Source organism: Cygnus atratus, chromosome 2 (assembly GCF_013377495.2).
Source record: "Cygnus atratus isolate AKBS03 ecotype Queensland, Australia chromosome 2, CAtr_DNAZoo_HiC_assembly, whole genome shotgun sequence".
In the NCBI taxonomy this organism is placed as follows: domain Eukaryota; kingdom Metazoa; phylum Chordata; class Aves; order Anseriformes; family Anatidae; genus Cygnus; species Cygnus atratus.
In genome coordinates, this window is record NC_066363.1 from 55,454,927 (window position 1) to 55,473,399 (window position 18,473).

The window sequence follows — 18,473 nt, forward strand, 5'->3', positions numbered from 1 at the left end:
CAAAAGAGTTAACCGGGCCATGACCATTTTGCCATTTCTAGGAGAGCATCGACCTTAACTACTGCCTACTCTAAGTTGCCCAAAACCAGCAATGGAGAGATCTAAATGGAAAACATAACCTTTCAATCAGAAAACTCTTAAAAGACGGACTTTAATACTGCAGTTCTAAGCTGCAAAAAAAGGAACTCTAAAGGTTTGCTTTTAATCTCAGTGCTGGGCAAAATGCCAAAGTTGTCCCAGAATAGATTTCTCCTCTTCTGGTCAATCAAAGTTTGCTTCATTTTTCTTTGGAGAATATGAAGTAACTGAATATGAGTCAACAGCATTCCCTAGCAGCCAAGAGGGCCAAACATATCCTGGTCTGCATCACTCACAGCATAGCTAGCCAGTCAAGAGAAGCGATTATCTCACTCTACTCTGCACTGGTGCACCTCACCTCTACCACTGTGTGCAGTTTTGGGTGCCACAATATAAGGATATAAAGCTGTTAGAGAGTGTCCAAAGGAGGGCAACAAAGAAGATGAATGGTCCAGAGGGCAAAGTGTATGAGGAGCAGCTGAAATCACTTGGTTTGTTCAGCTTGGAGAAGAGGAGACCGAGGGGCAACCTCATTGCAGTCTACAGCTTCCTCTCGCAGGGGACCGGAGAAGGAGGTGCTGATCTCTTCTCTCTGGTGATCAAGTGATAGGACCTGAGGAGAATGGCATGAATGGCATCGGGAAAGTTCATATTGGTGTGGCAGGTACACTCTGCTCCTGTACAGTGTGGTGGGTACACTCTGCTCCTGTACTTGACTTAAGTCTTGCTCAGGCTTATGAGCCACAGTAGGCCTCAATGTAATCACTCGAACTGAACAGATCACTAGCAACAGAGCCCCAGGCAGAGCTCATAAAGCACACCAGAGTCCATGGAACAATGTGATAAAGAATCTGAGCTTGGCTAGAAGTCCATCACTTTATCTAATAAATATAGTGCCTCTTTCCTGTCTATTATTAAAGGAAAAGACATCATGGCATCATTCCTCTGTTATCTACACAATGTAGTGAAGCCTGACACTGCCTCACTTCACTGTTATCTATGCAACACAGGCCCTGGATGATCAGGCTTCCCCTCTGCTCCTATCCGGTCCCTGTGGTATAACTAATTGACAAGCGCACAACTAAGTGCTAGGGGGAGGGCAATTGCACAACCTGATTCCTAAACAAACTGGCAAAAGACCTGAAAAAAAAGACCTGGAAAAATTACTAACCAAAAGACAATGGCCTTGCAATTCTATAAAACAAAATCCCAAGCAAGAACTCTTTGAGCTCTCCAGGAACCACAGCAGGCTGCACCCTCAGTCTCCTTCTGAGCTGGGACACCTCTCAGGGTATCCCTGAGAGGAACTGCATCTCAGGTATGACTCCTCAAGGAACAAGCTCATCTGAGGACAAACGGCAACAAGGGAGTAGGTAACTCAGTAGCTAACTGGACATGGCCCTGGGCAACTTTTTGGAGTTGTCCCTGCTTGAGCAAGGTGGTTGGACCAGGTGACCTCCGGAGGTCCCTTCCTTCTTTAACCATTCTGCGATCTCCTACAGAAAGACACTCTGAAGGAAAAATTGAAATATTTTTATTCGAAAACACTTTCATTTTGTGCCTTCATGTTTTTTAAACTATTTTTCTGCATGCACTCAGATTCACCTATACTGGTCCAAAAGCATGGTACCACCGATAGAAAAGTTTTTCTCATCTCTACTTTCATCCTCACACAAATATTTTTGTTATACTTTTGGTTATAAATAACTCAGATAGTATACATTTGCTGTACAAATACACAGTGTAAATTCAAGTTATTTTATTATAGTTTATGTCCCTTTACTCAGATCTCTCTTTTACAAACTCCTGGTTAACTGCATTCCAACAAGCTCAATGGGAAGCAAAGTGATTTCTTTAAATGTTTGCTGAGTGGGAAAAGCTTCAAAGTCACAGACTTGTTAAAGCTCTCTTCACCTATTTCATATTTTATAATTCATTACAGAATCATACAATATCCTGAGTTAGAAGGGACTCAAAGGGATCATCAAGTCCAACTCCTGGGTCCCCAGAGGACTACCTTTCTTAACTTCCTATTGTGTTAAAGCATCAAAATGTTAGATGCATATGGCAAAAGCACCTCTTGGTCTGAACTGTCTACAGTACTATTTCTAGTAATATCAGATTTTTGCTAAATTGCCCTTGCATCCCTTGGAGACATTGCAGTGAAAATTACTTTTTTTTTTTTAAGGATACTCAGAAGTTTTTTTTGTTAGTTTATTTTTAAGAAAAAAAAAAGGTCAAGAAAGAGAAGAATATATAAATTATTTTCTTGCAGTCAGAGGGCTTAGAACAGTAAATTCAAAGTACCTTTTTCCCTACATTTCCTTGCAGAACATTTTTTCTGGAATATGGTATCTCTCCTCACATGCAGCACAGAGGAAAACTTTTGCTAAATTGGTAAGAAAAGTAGTAGCTAGTGAGAGACTGTTTCTTTTATATCCTACAATTCCATTCTAAGATGATGTTCCTCATTGTTTTCCTCGACTCTTATCAAATGATCCGCTGCTTGGCTTAACCCCACCCACAAAAAAGTCCTCTTTTTTGCAATACCTATTTGTCTGAAGGAAACAGACAGGTCTGAAGCCTGCTGGAGTTTAAGAAGCCTTTGGACTATGCTCTCAGTCATATAGTCTGATTTTTTGGGTAGACCTGTATGGAGCCAAGACTCGATGATCCTTGTGGGTTGCTTCCAACTCTGGATATTCTATGAAATACTCCTCAGGAATAAAAAGTTCACTAAATTTAGGGAATTTCTCCTCTTAACCATATGGCATCATCATGCTTCTTTTGGGGCAGCAAAGAATATGTCAGGGAATGAAAATGAACCTCATACTTAAAAAAGATATTTCATTCTGACTCAGTGTCACACAAAGATATCCCAAAATCAGAGACTGAATAGCTACCTAGAAAAAAAGTTCTTCAGCTCATCTCGGTTGCTTCACAGAACCATGGATTTTTCTTCCACAAATCTATCCATTAATCACTGGAAATTTTTAGTATTCACAATTCCTTGTGTCAAAAATTTCTACAGTTTAGTTATATACTGTGAAAATTGTCGTTTTCTTTACTTCTAAACTTGCTAACTGTTCATTTGATTCATTTATTAGGATTCATCTGATAACTTTAGTTATCATCCTAAAGACTCTACAATTAGTGTCAAATGCTGTTAAATAAAATGTGCTGTCAACTCACTCTAATTCTGAAGGACTTCAGAAACCACTGTATGCCACAGATAACTTCGCTTATCTCTGAAACATGGTTATCTGTGGAATTATATTTGATCCCTGTGTCATAAACCACATTTTAAAACAGAACTAAAGTGTAAAATGATACACAATTCAAGTTTTAAGGGAAGACAGATATGCAGACAGTATTTGTCTTATGACTGTGGTTTATTTCCTGCCAAAAGTGCTTAGGAAGTTCTGAAGATAATTATTTTCCTATAGCAATAATACTAGACACATCTAAAGTACCTGTCGTAAGTGTATATTGATATATTTTGCAAATGTATGCATTGATTCATACCCATTGGTTCTAAGCTGCAAAGAGATTAACTCATTTTTAATGGTCACACAGGGAAGCTAGAGTAGAAATCCATAGTCCTGAATTACAGTCAGATACTGCTTCTATGAGGTAATTATACTCAAGTGTTTTTAACCCTAATGGCAGCAAAATGATCATTGATAGTAAGTTAAGGTGCTGCAGGCAGGTCTGGAAAGCTTCAACAGCATGACAATATCCTTTAATTTCTTTGCTCTCTCCAGGTAATTTTCTAGAAATCCCCTGTCCAGTTACTGATCCAACCACAGGAGACTGAGCTTGTATACTGAGAATAAAATGAAAATGTCTAGACTGCAGGTCTAAGTTCATTGAAACCCTCTGTTTAAAAATTAAACACTGAATTTCCTGCTGCTGGGGCATGCTATTTTAAAAAATGCATAAACCTCTGAAAAACAATAACTTGCCCAGTAATGAATGATGAAGTAATGTGCAAATCCCTGCAGCTCAGTGTTCTGTCATTCCCTTCTCCCTAGATAAGAATGTGGGCCATGTACCAAGGAAATACAATATAATGTATGCATATGAATAAATAAAATGGATTTGATTAACCTGAAAGTATGTGCTTGCCTTGCATTTTCTTCTCTATTTCCTTCCTTCTTCTACCTCTCTCCCTTCACTTTTTTGTTCTATCTTTCTCTCTCTTCATTTTTCTTTTGTATTTGTTCCCTCTTTTTGTTCACTGGAACAGGTTGCCCAGAGAGGTTGTGGATGCCCCATCTCTGGAGGTGTTCAAGACCAGGTTAGATGAGGCCCTGAGCAACCTCACTAGTGGGTGGTGCCCCTGCCCATGGCAGGGGGGTTGGAAAGAGATGATCTTTGAGGTACCTTCCAACCCAAGCCATTCTACGATTCTATGACTCTCTTTTCATACCTGTTTTTTATATTGTCACGTTCAGGAACATTCTTTATCCTAAGGCCACTCAGCTTATGTTTATACAGTTGAATTCTCTTTCCTCCAAAACACAATGGCAATACACTGAGTACAGGGCAGTGGGCAAGGCACTAGCTCAGATCATATCCTGGAAGCCTTTGCATCTTTCTATTAACCACTTTTATAACCCAACAATTATGTCACCCTCCCCTCACCTCTGTTCCATGAGCACTACAATACATACCTACTACAAAAGGGGTCACTGCATCCTATCACACCTGCCCAAGTCCTTCAGGCTTCATGGAGCAATTGGTGCCCCTACACACCACCTGCAGCTGCTGCACAGTCCCAAATTCAGAGGCTTTAATTTTAACCATATGGATAAGGAAGAGTTGGCCTTCAGCATGGCTTGCAGGTGCATATGCAGACCAAAAGTTTAATGGAATAAAGCTGGATGACTGAGCCAGAGGAAGCCCACTAAATGGACAAAACTTTGTTCTTACTAACAGGTCTCATGGCATCCCCAAAACTTTCCCTGGGAATTGCTTTGGAGACTATAGCTAGCCTGGATCAGAACCATGCTGGGGAGTATGCCAGCAATTTAACAGTATTGGGCAGCTGTGTACCAGAGTTCAAATATCTGTTGTGGCTTGCTCTAGTTTTTAAGTGTAGACACAGACTTTTAGATTTGAGTCTTATGAATTGCCTAGAGAATCAACGAACTGTTCTTGAATTAGGTCATGTTCTGAACTAGCAAATTTGAGGATTTTCAGAGGATAAACTCAAATAGGTGTTTACTTTTGTGTGTGTGCGCGCGCTCTGTTTTGTGTTTAGAGCTGCACATTGAGTCAGATGTTTTATTCTTATTCATTTTAGTTATGCATCTGAATCCCTTAAGTGGTTTTGAAAATCAAAGCCAATTTTTTCAGTTCAGCACTAGAGAGAGCTTCCTGTTCCTCATTAGAAATGCGTTGTATTGTGTATATATGTAAATGAGAGGTTTTCAAAGAAGATTTTGCATGATGCTTTAATTATGGGAAGTAAGAGGCAACTTAATATGAAAACTGTCATCACTTCCCCCTGCAGACAAAGTGTATCTATTCTCTTTCATTCAAGTTTCTCTTCATTTTTTAATTATTTGTATGCATTCACTGAAAAAAATGGTAGGGAAAAAATAAATTATTTATTGCAACTGAACGTAAGCTTGTTATTGTAGGTACCTTCCAAGTCCCATGCATTATCATGCTGATTATGTCTTAGCAATCATCACCAGTGAACTAATATTAAAGGGCAACCAGATCCTCTGAATGTCATTCTGCACCTCTTCACCTGGGTTCAATGTGCCAGGTGCTGTTCACCTTTGTCTGGATGAGATCAAACTGCCATCTTTAATCAGCTGCTGAGCCAGGTTTCAAGGACCTGGAGAGCATCCCCTACAAGACCAGTCTGGCGGAATGCATCTAACCAGAAGTTTACTCTAGCAAGAGAATAGACCAAATAAATGTTAGGCAGAATCAATCTGGTAATTCAAGAGCGAGACTACAAGAAACATTATCTTATATGCAAAGCATTGCTGTCATGCCAGTGTGTCAGGACCCTGAGATTTAAACTGAAGTTCCAACTGAACTTCAGGTTCAAGTATTCTTTCACTTCATTTATGTCTGGTATTAGTTCAATGTCTTCCTAAATCTGATTGCAGCTTATATCTGAAGGGAATTACTTCTTTGCTGTTCCAGAAACTTGCCAGCTTATTTCAGGTTGCTTACTTTCAACTGCTAGTGCCTCTGGTTTAGCAGAGAACTGAACTCCTATGAGGGTAATGATTGCCTACATAGATAGATACGCACTAGTGTGACACGTCAATATCTGTTTGAGATAGTTACCAGATCCTATCTAGCTTCTCAGGCAGTTAATAGCTGCCTTTTTCTCATCTGACAAGAATATTTCTGTTCCCCATTTTCCTTCAACAGCTCAGTCACTATAAAATCCTACCCCAGAAGTTCTAATCCTGATGAAGGAAAGCATTTTCTGGTCTGCCAATATTTATTGTCACAACACATACTTGCATGTCTTTCTCCAGAAAGCTGAAAAGGCAGGGTGAGTAACAGCTACTAAATGCAAGAACCAAGCTGTGAAAATGTGGTTACAGAATGCAGCAGGCACAAGTTCTTCTGTGGCGCTTAAGACCATTGTAACAATAGCTACTGTGCATTAGGACCACAAAAAGGGTTTGTCCTAAATCTTTCTTTATCCTTGCTTCAGAATAACAGTTCTCATGCAGTTTTCATGTAGATGCATATAGTATGTTCAGCTGTTATCTAGCTACTGAGCAGAACCGAACGCATCAGTCAGTCAAAGTCAGCACTATAAAATAATATTGGGTCATTCTACATACTACATACATATATAGTGCATGCAGCATATATAGCACATTCGTGCATGTGTTTGCATGTACTGTATGCTACTGTTAGCATATGCTATACAATACGCACCAAAAAAAAGAATACATTGCAAGATCTAGGATCACGTTAGTAAGAGAGGAAAAAAGGGGTTTTGAAACATAGGTAAAGCTGGTCATATTTTTAACCACATACTTCCAACCTGATTTTTTTGTTCTATTATTAATTCTGTTCCATTATTTGCAGTAAGTGTTGAAGTCTGACAGAAGGAATGTCTTCTCTTTGTCTTAAGAAACACTGTGTTTTATCAATGGACAAAATGACAGGAAAAAGTATTTTCCAGAGACGATTTTCAGATTCTGAGCAATGTGTATTTATTTTTTATAAGATATATTTGAATTTTTACATCATTTCATTATTTTTATTTTTATTTTTTTTTAATAGAGTAAATTCAGGATTTAAATGTAAGGCTTCATAATGCAATGCAATGACTTAAAGCTAAATGTAGGAACAGAATTTATAATGCAAACAATTTTAAAGGCTGTAAAATGGAGCCTACTCCCCCAAGAGTACTTTAAGGGAAGTTGCAGCATAAATGAGAAAGGAAGTGCAAGTATACATTGAATGTTTCCTCAAATACGGGTGCAAAATCTTCCACACAAGACTGGAAGAGTGGTTCCCATTGGTTTTGAAAATGAAGTAGAGATTATCTTATATTGGAACATGCAGGTGGAATATGGTTCAGATTTTGGAACAGAGAGAAAGGAAATAAAGCTGGTGTGCATATGAAATGTCTACTTACTTACCTTACTTGAAAAGGCTGTATTAGGTTTTTGTGGCAAGGTTTTGGTAGCTGGGGACTGCAGGGGAGGCATCTGTGAGAAGAATCCAGAAGCTGCCCCATGTCAGATAAAAGCCAGTTCCACATGACTTCAAAAGGGACCCATCACTGGCCAGAGCCACGCAAAAGAGCAATGCTGGTTGTGCCTCCGTGAGAGCGCATTTAAGAAAGGAAAAAAATGCTGTGCCATAACAGCTGGGAGAGATGAGAAAATGGGAGAAAAACAACCCTGCAGACACCAAGGTCAGAAGGGGAGCAGGTGCTCCAGGCACACAGCAGCAGTTCCCCTGTGGCCTGTGGAGAGGCCCCTGGTGGAGCAGGCTGTCTCCCTGCAGCCCATGGGTCCCACATGGAGCAGATCTCCAGGCTGCAGCCCATGGAGGAACCCCCGGTGGAGAAGGTGGATCTGGCCTGAAGGAACTTCAGCCCATGGCGAGCCCATACGGGAGCAGACTCTGGACCGCAACTGCAGCCCATGGAGAGGAGCCTATGGTGGGGTAGGTGGTCTGGAGGGAGCTGCCACCAGTGGGGGGCATGCTGGAGCAGTCCATTTCTGAAGGGCTGCACTCTGTGGTATGGAGCTGTACTGGAACAGTTCTTGTAGAACTGCAGTCTGTGGAAAGCCTATATAGGATCATTTTGGGAAGGACTGCATCCCGTGGGAGGGACCCTGTGCTGGAGGAGGGGAAGAGAGTGATGAGGAAGGAGCAGCAGAGATGAAGCATTTTTGACTGACTGCAGCCCCCATCCCCATTCCCTTGTGCCACTCAGGGGGAGGTAGTAGAAGTGGATAGATGAGAGAAAAAGTGTTTTCTGTTTGCTTTTAGTTCTCGCTGCTCTTATGTGTTATCACTAGGAAATAAATTGCATGAAATCTCCCTTCTGCTGAGTTTGTTCTTCCATGACAGTAATTGGTGAATGATCTTGTCCTTATCTCAGCTGATGAGCCTTTTTTCATCACATTTTCTCCCCCTGTTCTTTTGAGAAAGGGGAGTGAGAGAGCAGCATGGTGGAGCTGTCTTTCACTGTGAAACCACCACAAAGATACATTCAACAAAGGAACCACTAAATGGCAGAATCTGGCTGTAGGGAAGTGGGGTTTCAGAGAGGTAGATGCTTTTGAGAGGTGAAGGTCCAGGAATTAAGATCTGATTAAAAAAAAAAAAAAAAAAAAGTATATATATCAAAGATCAAAAATCTAAAATTTGCTCTGGAAATTGAAGTGGAAAGAATTGGTTATTTACTGTCAAAAAACAAACAAACAAACAAACAAAAAAACAAGAGGATATTAAAAACACGTCAAGAAAATCAGAAATAGTTTCCTAAGGTGATGTGGAGCCTGAGACAGATATGGAAGTGAGAGAGAGGGGCTGGAACCCTCTTTGAAGCTCTTGGTCTGTATTTAATTTAGGCAACATCAACAGGTTGAATTATGGAAATGCATTGTTTCTAACATCTCTGTTATCTTTGCTTTACTCTGGAATTTCTGTCTTCAAGACATTGTGGAAAGGTGCCTAAATTAATTATACTCTTAATGCCTGAACTAGTTGATTGTCAGGTAGTCTAAGCATATACGCAGAGCCATTTCACAAGAATAGCCTAAATCCCTGTGCTATTAGAACTTACTGTCCTACTCCTGTGCCAAAAATAAAATGATAGCAGGAAAGATGACATTCAAAAGGTTAAAAGTATTGCTTATCACAAACTAACAAGATCAACAAAGTGAATCCAAATGCTATAGAAACAATTTCCGGATACCAGTTTAGGGCTGCATTCCGTGTTTTCATTGGACAATAGCTGTTCCCTGTAGCCTGAAATTTTAGCGTGGCCAAAATCCATGACGCTACCCACCTCATGGCACCAGGAAGAAATCAGCTGGTGTCCACTTTCATACCTACATCCTCTGTATTACTTTACACAACTAGATACTTTCTCTTTTTCTCTCCCTTACACAATTTTCCCATGTAAATTTAAAAACTATGTGCCCTATCCAACAGTGTGATATACAGCTTTGTTGAATGCTGCATCGGTTTAAAACAAAATAGCTATACAAATAATGACTAAATGTTAATCACGACAAAGAGAAGCATCTAAAAAAATAATTGACTTCCAGGTTACTCTTCCTCTCCACATCACCCTATGAGAGTGCTGCTTGTACACTGGTTGTTCGTCAGACTCAACTCATTCTACAACCCATGCGCTGGGGTAGAACTGCTGGCTTATGTTGTCATCTCCTCCACTGATTTTATCTCTTGCTTCTGTTCACAGTCCAGTTGAAATCAGTGGGTGTGGAAGACTGAGTAGTGTTGCTACCAGGAGAGAATCACACATGCTTGCACAAGGTACATGTGGAAAACTTTTTATTCCACTGATTTATTAGCAAAATCAAGATTCCAGGCATATTGCATACTTTTCACTCCCAAAAGAAAGCCTTCATCTGTTGACAGGTTAAAGGCAACATCTCTTCATGCTGCTTATTACAGATGCAAATTTGTAATAAAATCTTTTTTCTTCCTGCAAGTAAGTCGCAAGTAAAGTTAAAAAAACACAGGTTTTAGTATGTGTTTTCTGGTGTTTTGGTGTTTTCTACATATTTTATTAACATTTCTGTTAAAATACTCCTAATTGGGTGCTTAAAGGGGTCTTATATACTGTATGAAAGTCCACAAGGAGAAAAAAATCCAGGAACTTTTTCAGAGACTTAAGATACTTCATCCTATTTATTAGAAAGTTTAATTTTGATTTGCCTATTCTACCTGTTCTTCACTGCCAATGGATTTTGGGTGCAATCAGAATATATTATATTTAATACACTTCACATGGATATGTATGCATTCCTGCAGAGTTTTTTTTGCATCTTGGTGCTAGCATGTCTTGTACTACCATAAGGATTGAACCTCATTTTATTGAACTCTTCTACTGTAGTATACAAAGCATCTGCTTATAGATTAACAGAGAAAAGAGAAAAGGGGAAAATGACGACATACTACAGACATTTCCCTGATTTAGGCAACTCTAACTCTGATTTAAAGGTGATATTCACAAAACTAGATGCTTGTTATTTGGAAGGGGATTATTTTTTTGTATTTGAATGTCTCTACTAACGTGCGGTAAAGAAGGCTGGTTATCTGTAGATGATCTAGAAGATCACATAACAATTGTAATTAGACATATGAAAGCAATAAAATGTTAGCAATGAAAATGGTTTCCTCAATAAGGCAAATTCTTCATAAGGGCTCTTGATTACCATGTATATGGTGTGAAGTGAAAGTGTCATTCTGAGTGTGCCAGGCCACTGTACATTGGCGTGGAGAAGAGAAGGCTCTGGGAAGCATACAATGTACAGTTCAGCCTGGAAAAGAGAAGGGTCTGGGGAGACTTTATTGTGGCCTTCCAGTACCTAAAGGGGGTACCTACAGGAAAGCTGGGCAGGGACTCTGTCAGGGAGTGTAATGATAGGATAAGGAGTAATGGCTTTAAACTTAAAAAAAAAAAAAGGTAGATTTAGATTAGATAAAAGGAAGAAATTCTTTACCATGAGGGTGGCGAGGCATTGGAACAGGTTGCCCAGACAAGTCCCATCCCTGGAAGTGTGTAAGGCCAGTCTGGATGGGGCTTTGGGCAACCTGGTCTAGTGGAAGGTGTCCCTGCTCATCGTGGGGGGGGTGGGGGGGGGGGTGGGGGGGGTGGAGGGGTGGAATTAGCCGATCTTTAAGGTCCCTTCCAACCCAAACCATTCTATGTTTCTAGGATTCTAGGATTCTAGTTTTGTGTACTTATTATACAGTGTACAATAATGAACTCAACAGTGTGCATTTACTGTGCATTACACAAACGACCATAGGATTTCCATCTTTTGCTTTTCTTTGGTTTTATATGCACAGAATAAAATGCTGGATGAACCCTCATATACAAACCTATAATGAATGTAATGTTGTGGCACAATGTAATCTAACTGAGGCCACAGCAAACTGTTTAGTGCCCATGCACAAAGAGTACCCGCCACTGTGGAGTGTGGAAGGGTTAATTCCAGGAAATTTGGGAGTAAGCTGAAGTATGAAATTGATTGAAGGGGGCACAGTAGATATGTGTTCCAGTGAACATACAATACTCCTTGTTTTCTTGCCTGTGTAAACTCTACCTGGAGTACTTTTTATAAGCTAAGACAGTATTACCCATCTATTGGCCATAGTTCTTAGTGCTTTCTCTTGAAGTGAAGCATCCACTAACAATGTGTCCAGCAGCTTGAAGGCTCTCTGGAGTTGGAAAGCATATTTTAAAACCATCATGACAGAATAGTGTGATCAGCAGGAGACACTTAGAGCTAAGACAGATACTGAACTTCAGGCTGAGAATGCAAAGATGTCCTTCTCTATCTCCAAGTGACCAGGATTGTCACAGTGTCAACTACTTCAAAACAAAATATGTTTCTGTAGAGCATTTAAGTGGATCTCAATTGTGGCTATGTCTGTTAGAAAGGCAATCTGTTTACAGCCCTTCAAGGAAGATTAAAGTATTTGCTGCTAACATGATTAGGCAGCATAACTGAAAACCAGGCAGTAGGGATCTGCTTATAAAGGAAGTGCTGCAAACTTTCAAAAGTTGTTTTGCAACCATCTAAGAGTCTCTCTAGTAAGTCTGATTCTTATGAGGTATTTAATAAACTACTTTGTCCGTTTTTGAAAAGAGATGTGTCCATTAGAGAATAATAGCTAAAGAACCTTTAGCTGAGGAACTCTCTTCTCCTCAACATGCCCCAAACTGATTTGATGTCCTTCATTTTGCATGGTAAGCTTGATTCATTTATTCTATTTTGAAAAATAAACAGTCATGAGGAAAGAGGACAACTGATGCACTAATGGTAGTAAGAAGTCAAGGTCTCAAATGTTACATGCTTTTCTTTTTTTTTTTTTTTTTCTGTTTTCCTCCTCTTTTCCTAACCTACTGCCCACCTTTGTCTATAAGATTAGAAGCTGTGAGAATCATGCTTTTGTAAAACAAATAACAATAAATCGGTGCCATTTATTGCATCAGACTGTGGAAGGCTACTTGCTTTTTACATCTTTATGCTTGTTTATGAGTGTGTGTGTTTGTGGGTATTTTTGTGTATACGACTTCATAGTAATTTAGAGATGAACGTGGCAGGTAAATATCAGGACATCAAACAGATATTTGATGAGTGATCCAAAAAAATATTTGATGACAATTTATCAGACTTACAAGTGAAGAAGCTCATTTTGTCAAATCTAAACAATTGGCAGTATTTTTCTTCATGTGTTTGTTGCTAACTTACGGGAAGAACTGCCTCCACAGAACTGCTGCATTGATGGATTGACACGCTGCAATAACTGTAGGGTGGCAGAGTAGGGAAGGAGGGAAGAGAAAGTTTCAAAAACAAACAAATGGATCATAAGGTTGGACAAGGAGAAGCAGAATCATATGAAATGAATCTCCTGTGCTCCATGCAAACTAGGGAGCACAAGGTATGTTCCAGTCTGCCACCATTAAAAACCTCAAATTCCCTAAGACTGTATTTAAGCAGTATTTGGTAGCACCTCAGTGCACTTGAATTTCCAAGCCAAGTCACATCCACACTGCAAAAGCATCAGGATCAAGTCAAAATCATAATTTTCACATAGGTAAAAAGATCAAGCATGCCTAAATCACCTGAGGAATGGAAGACTTCATAAATAGTTCATTCATCCTTTCTGCCTTTCCTCATCCTGTCTATGAATGTCTTGTATGCTTTTACCCATTTCCCTTCCCGTTCATGAATGTTCAAGCTCATATTCATGATAGAGCGAACTTAGCATAAAAGTGACATTTCATTTTGTTAGCACTGTAGAATCCTTTTTCTAAAATGTGAATCTTTCCACTCATTCAAGGAACTCCACCTTTTAACACTTCCTTTAGGCTTGTTCCTTATTGCAGGCCTATCTGATACATGCCAGCCCTGTGGAAACACCACAGCTATGATAGATAAGGCAACTTTGAAGCTGTAAACTGTTAGGCACAGATTATCTACAGGACAAGCAATACATCTGTTGCAATACTGATGTGAAGAGAGCTCTCAGTGATCATGGGGGGATTGTTTAACCTCTTGGATCATTTCAGTTATAAAATAGAAGGACATTAAATGGTTTCCTTTGTCTGTTAGTTCATGCACATGCATAATCACACGTTGAAATATTTGTCTCTATAGTACAGATTATAAAACCAGTGCATATACTGTTTTGCATTTAATTAAAACATTAAAAAATCAGCAACTGCAAATGCAGAAATTCTTATACTGATATAATTTGGAATTTGGCATTATTAATTTGGCAGTGTGTTACAGATTTTAGCATATAAAGACACACAGATTTGTGTGCGATGTAAAGCTTTTGTTACCTCTTTAGGCAGTCCCTGAAGTTCCTGTTCCCTACAAGGAAAATTGACCATATCACAACTGTACATTCATGCAGACTTCACACCCATTAGATTAGAGCTCTATGGGCACCGAAAGCTGACCAAATTCCCCATTACAGCAGAAATAACTGATGTTGAAATTGAAATGTTTTTTTCTAACTTAGAAGAGAGTGTGACCTGGTTTTCAATATCTGAAGTGGATTCAGAAAGAAAAATTACACAATGATGTACAGAGAATACAGACCTATGTAAGACAACAAAGTTGTTGATTTCTACATGATTATGATCTGTTTTATAGTATAATCATTTGTACACAACATACACTCTGTATGAAGAACAGACTATTGTATATTTGAATCACTCATACTTTGATTCTGATGCTGTTCAAAAAACCCTGCTAAACCAAATTCATTAACACAATGAGAGATTAAAAAGGAAGGAGATATTATTAACAGATCAATTTTTCTCTATATCTGTAAGAATCAGGTTATGGCTGATTTTTTTTTTCAAACTCTGAAATATTTTCAGTTCAGTGGCTTTGGATCATATATATTCTTCTTTAGACAGTGTATAGAATGATCACGAAGGTAGAGTGAGACACTGTTAGGGCTGAATGTCTAAAAGCTCATGATTGCACCTATCCTCTCCATTCTACCTCAGTGAAATATAGCATGGGGTAGGTCTTGTAATAAGAGAATTCCTAATTGAGATTTTTACTACGTAATATTTAATTAATCAGCACACTTTCGGTTGCTATAGTAACTATAATCCCCTGTACACAATGTTTAAATAAATTGTCTCAAATGATACACATTATATTCATTCTAGATGCTGATAAATAATCCCCTCAATCTTCTTCCTGTCCTTGTGTTTGGAAGAATTTCCTTTTAATTCCTTAAAGGGGCACACCAAACAAAAAATGGCAGTGACAGATTTTTGGGTTTTGGGTTGTGGTTTGGTTTGGTTTGTTTTTTGTTATAAAATCCCTATATGACAGTGTGCGTTCATTCAACTGGTTAACAAAATTCAGAGACAGTCTAGAGCATATGAGAAATTAAAAGAAGCTATGTGACTTATGTCACCTGTACAATGTCCAAAGCCTAACTCTAATGTTCTTTTCAGCATTATATATTAAAATAGTTCATTGAGGGAAAAAAAAAAAAGCAGGAAGAGTAAATGAGAGAATCACAAAATCACAGAATGGCTGTTTGGAAGGGACCTCTGGAGGACATCTGTTCCAACCAACCTGCTCAAGCAGGGACAACTCCAAAAAGTTGCCCAGGGCCATATCCAGTTAGCTACTGAGTATCTCCAAGGACGGAGACTTCAAATCCTCTCTGAGCAACCTATTTCAGTGCTTTGTCACCCTCACAGCAAAGTAATCCCTGATATTTAGAAGGAACCTCTTGTGTTCTAGTTCATAACCAATTCCTTTTGTTCTGTCACTGGGCACAACTGAAAAGATCCTGGCTCTGTTTTCTTTGCACCCTCCCTTCAATCCCTAAACATCGATAAGGTCCTGCCTAAGCCTCTTCTCCAAGCTGAACTGTCCCAGCTCTCTCAGCCTCTCTTCATAGGGGAGGTGCTCCAGTCCCTTCATCATCTTCATGGCTCTCTGTCGGTTTCTTTCCAGCATGTCCAGATCTCTTGTACTGGGAGACAAGAACTGAACACAGTACTCCAGGTGTGGCTGCCCCAGTGCTGAGAAGAGCAGCAGGATCACATCTCTTCACCTGCTGGTGATACATTGCCTAATGGAGCCACTGAAATACTGAGTTATTGTAAGTCAGTAGAACGTTGCTGAGACTGGGCTTCAGCAGAAACATGAATTAACTGACATGCAGGAATGTGAGTTAATTAACATGTAGTTTATTGACATGTTTATCTTGCTCATTTGACCAAAACACAGGATAGATGTTGGATGTTTGCAGTTGAACACTCTGCATGTATGAGGCCCAGCAACTATAGAAATTAAGTGATGTTTGAGGTGAGGTGAAAGCCTCACAGTTCAGAGTTGTTCAAGTGAAGCCATGAAAACAACCATGCCTCTGTACTGAACTTTGGCCTCACCCCCTCCACCTCTTTTCTTGACTAACAAACCAACAAGCGTTGTTGACAGTCAGATAGCACGCAATAAATGACATAATCCCACCTCACCACAAGTATAAATCTGACATTTAGAAACCTCCAATTTGAGGATGAGAACCTCGATTAGGGTTCCAATTATAGCTGCTGTCGATCATCTATCAGCAGTCATGGTCATCCAGAGAGGTCCCAGATGACTGGAGACTTGTTAATGTGATGGCCATCTGTAAGAAGGGTCATAAGGAGGACGTGGGGAGCTACAGGCCTGTCAGCCTGACCTCGGTGCCAGGAAAGGTGATGGAAGAGGTCATCTTGAATGCAATCATGCAGCATATGTGGGACAACAGAGGGATCAGGCCCAGCCAGCATGTGTTCATGAAAGTCCTGCCTGACTAACCTCATCTGCTTCTATGACCAGGTAACCTGCCTGGTGGATGAGGAAAAGGCCGTTGATGTAGTCTACCTAGACTTCAGCAAAGTCTTTGACACGGTCTCCCACAGTACTCTCCTGGAGAAGCTGGCAGCCCATGGCTTGGACAGGTACACTCTTTGCTGGGTTGAAAACTGGCTGGACGACTGGGCCCAGAGAGTGGTGGTGAATGGAGTGAAATCCAGCTGGCGAGCGGTCACAAGTAGTGTTCCTCAGGGGTCAGTGTTGGGGCCCATCCTCTTTCATATCTTTATTGATGATTTGGATGAGGGAATTGAGCGCACCCTCAGTAAGTTTGCAGACAACACCAAGTTGGGGGGAAGTGTCAATCTGCTGGAGGGTACGAAGGCCCTGAAGAGGGATCCAGACAGGTTGGATCATTGGGCAGAGGCCAATGGAATGAGGTTCAACATGGCTAAGTGCCAGGTCCAGCACTTTGGCCAAAACAACCCCATGCAACACTACAGGCTTGGGTCAAAATGGCTGGAAATCTGTGCAGAGGAAAAGGATCTGGGGGTGTTGGTTGACGCTTGCCTGAACACGAGCCAGCAGTGTGCCCAGGTGGCCAAGAAGGCCAACAGCATCCTGGCTTGTATCAGGAACAGTGTAGCCAGCAGGACCAGGGAGCTGATCATCCCCTTGTACTCCGCTCTGGTGCCTCTGCTGCACCTCAAGTACTGTGTTCAGTTTTCGGCCCCTCACCACAAGAAAGACACTGAGGCCCTGGAGCATATCCAGAGAAGGGCTACGAGGCCTGGATCACAGGTCCTATGAAGAGCAGCTGAGGGAACTGGGGTTGTTTAGTCTGGAGAAGAGGAGGCTCAGGGGAGACCTTATTGCTCTCTACAGCTACCTGAAAGGAAGTTGTGGGGAGCTGGGGGTCGGCCTCTTCTCACAGATGACTAGCAATAAGACTAGAGGGAATGGCCTCAAGTTGCACCAGGGGATGTTTGGGTTTGAAATTAGGAGACATTTCTTCTCAGAAAGAGCAGTTAGGCATTGGAACGGGTTGCCAAGGGAGGTGGTGGAGTCACTCTCCCTGGGGATGTTTAAGGAAAGGTTGGATGTGGTGCTTAGGGACGAGGTTTAGTGGGTGGCATTGGCAGTAGGGGGATGGTTGGACCAGATGATCTTGGAGCTCTTTTCCAACCTTAAAGATTCTATGAAATTCAATTAATATATCTCTCCTTTTGTATGTTCTTGTTTCAGCTTTATCAGGTCATATCGAGAGCAAAAAAGGAAAACATAAAAGACGTTGGAGATTCTCTGGATTTTCTTTCCCACATGGAAATGAATAGTTTTTCAATGCATAAGTTTTATTGTTAAGACTTTAGGATGAAAAATCTAGTTTCTCTTGGAAACTTCTTGAAAAAAAACAAAACAAAACAAAACAAAACAAAAAAACAAAACAAAACACAACAAAAACAACAAAACGAACAAACATTAAAAAAACCCTCAACAAATCAAACCAACCAAACCAAACCTTGCTACAGAGGAAAGGTATGTAGAAAGCAGTCACTATAGTACGTTGGTATGTTGGGTTTTGGTTTACTCCCCTACTTTTGGGAAATTTTAAGAAAGAAATTCTCTACAAAGAAAGGCTGAGAGAGCTGTGACTGTTCAGGCTAATGAAGAGAAGGTTCTGGGGTGACCTCACTGCGGCCTTTCAGTACTTAAAGGGGACTTAAAAAGAGATGGAGAAGGACTCTTTGCTCAATGAGATAATGGCAGGACAAGGGAGAATGGTTTTAAACTAAAAGAGGGGAGATTTAGTTTAAAGATTAGGAGAAAATTCTTCAC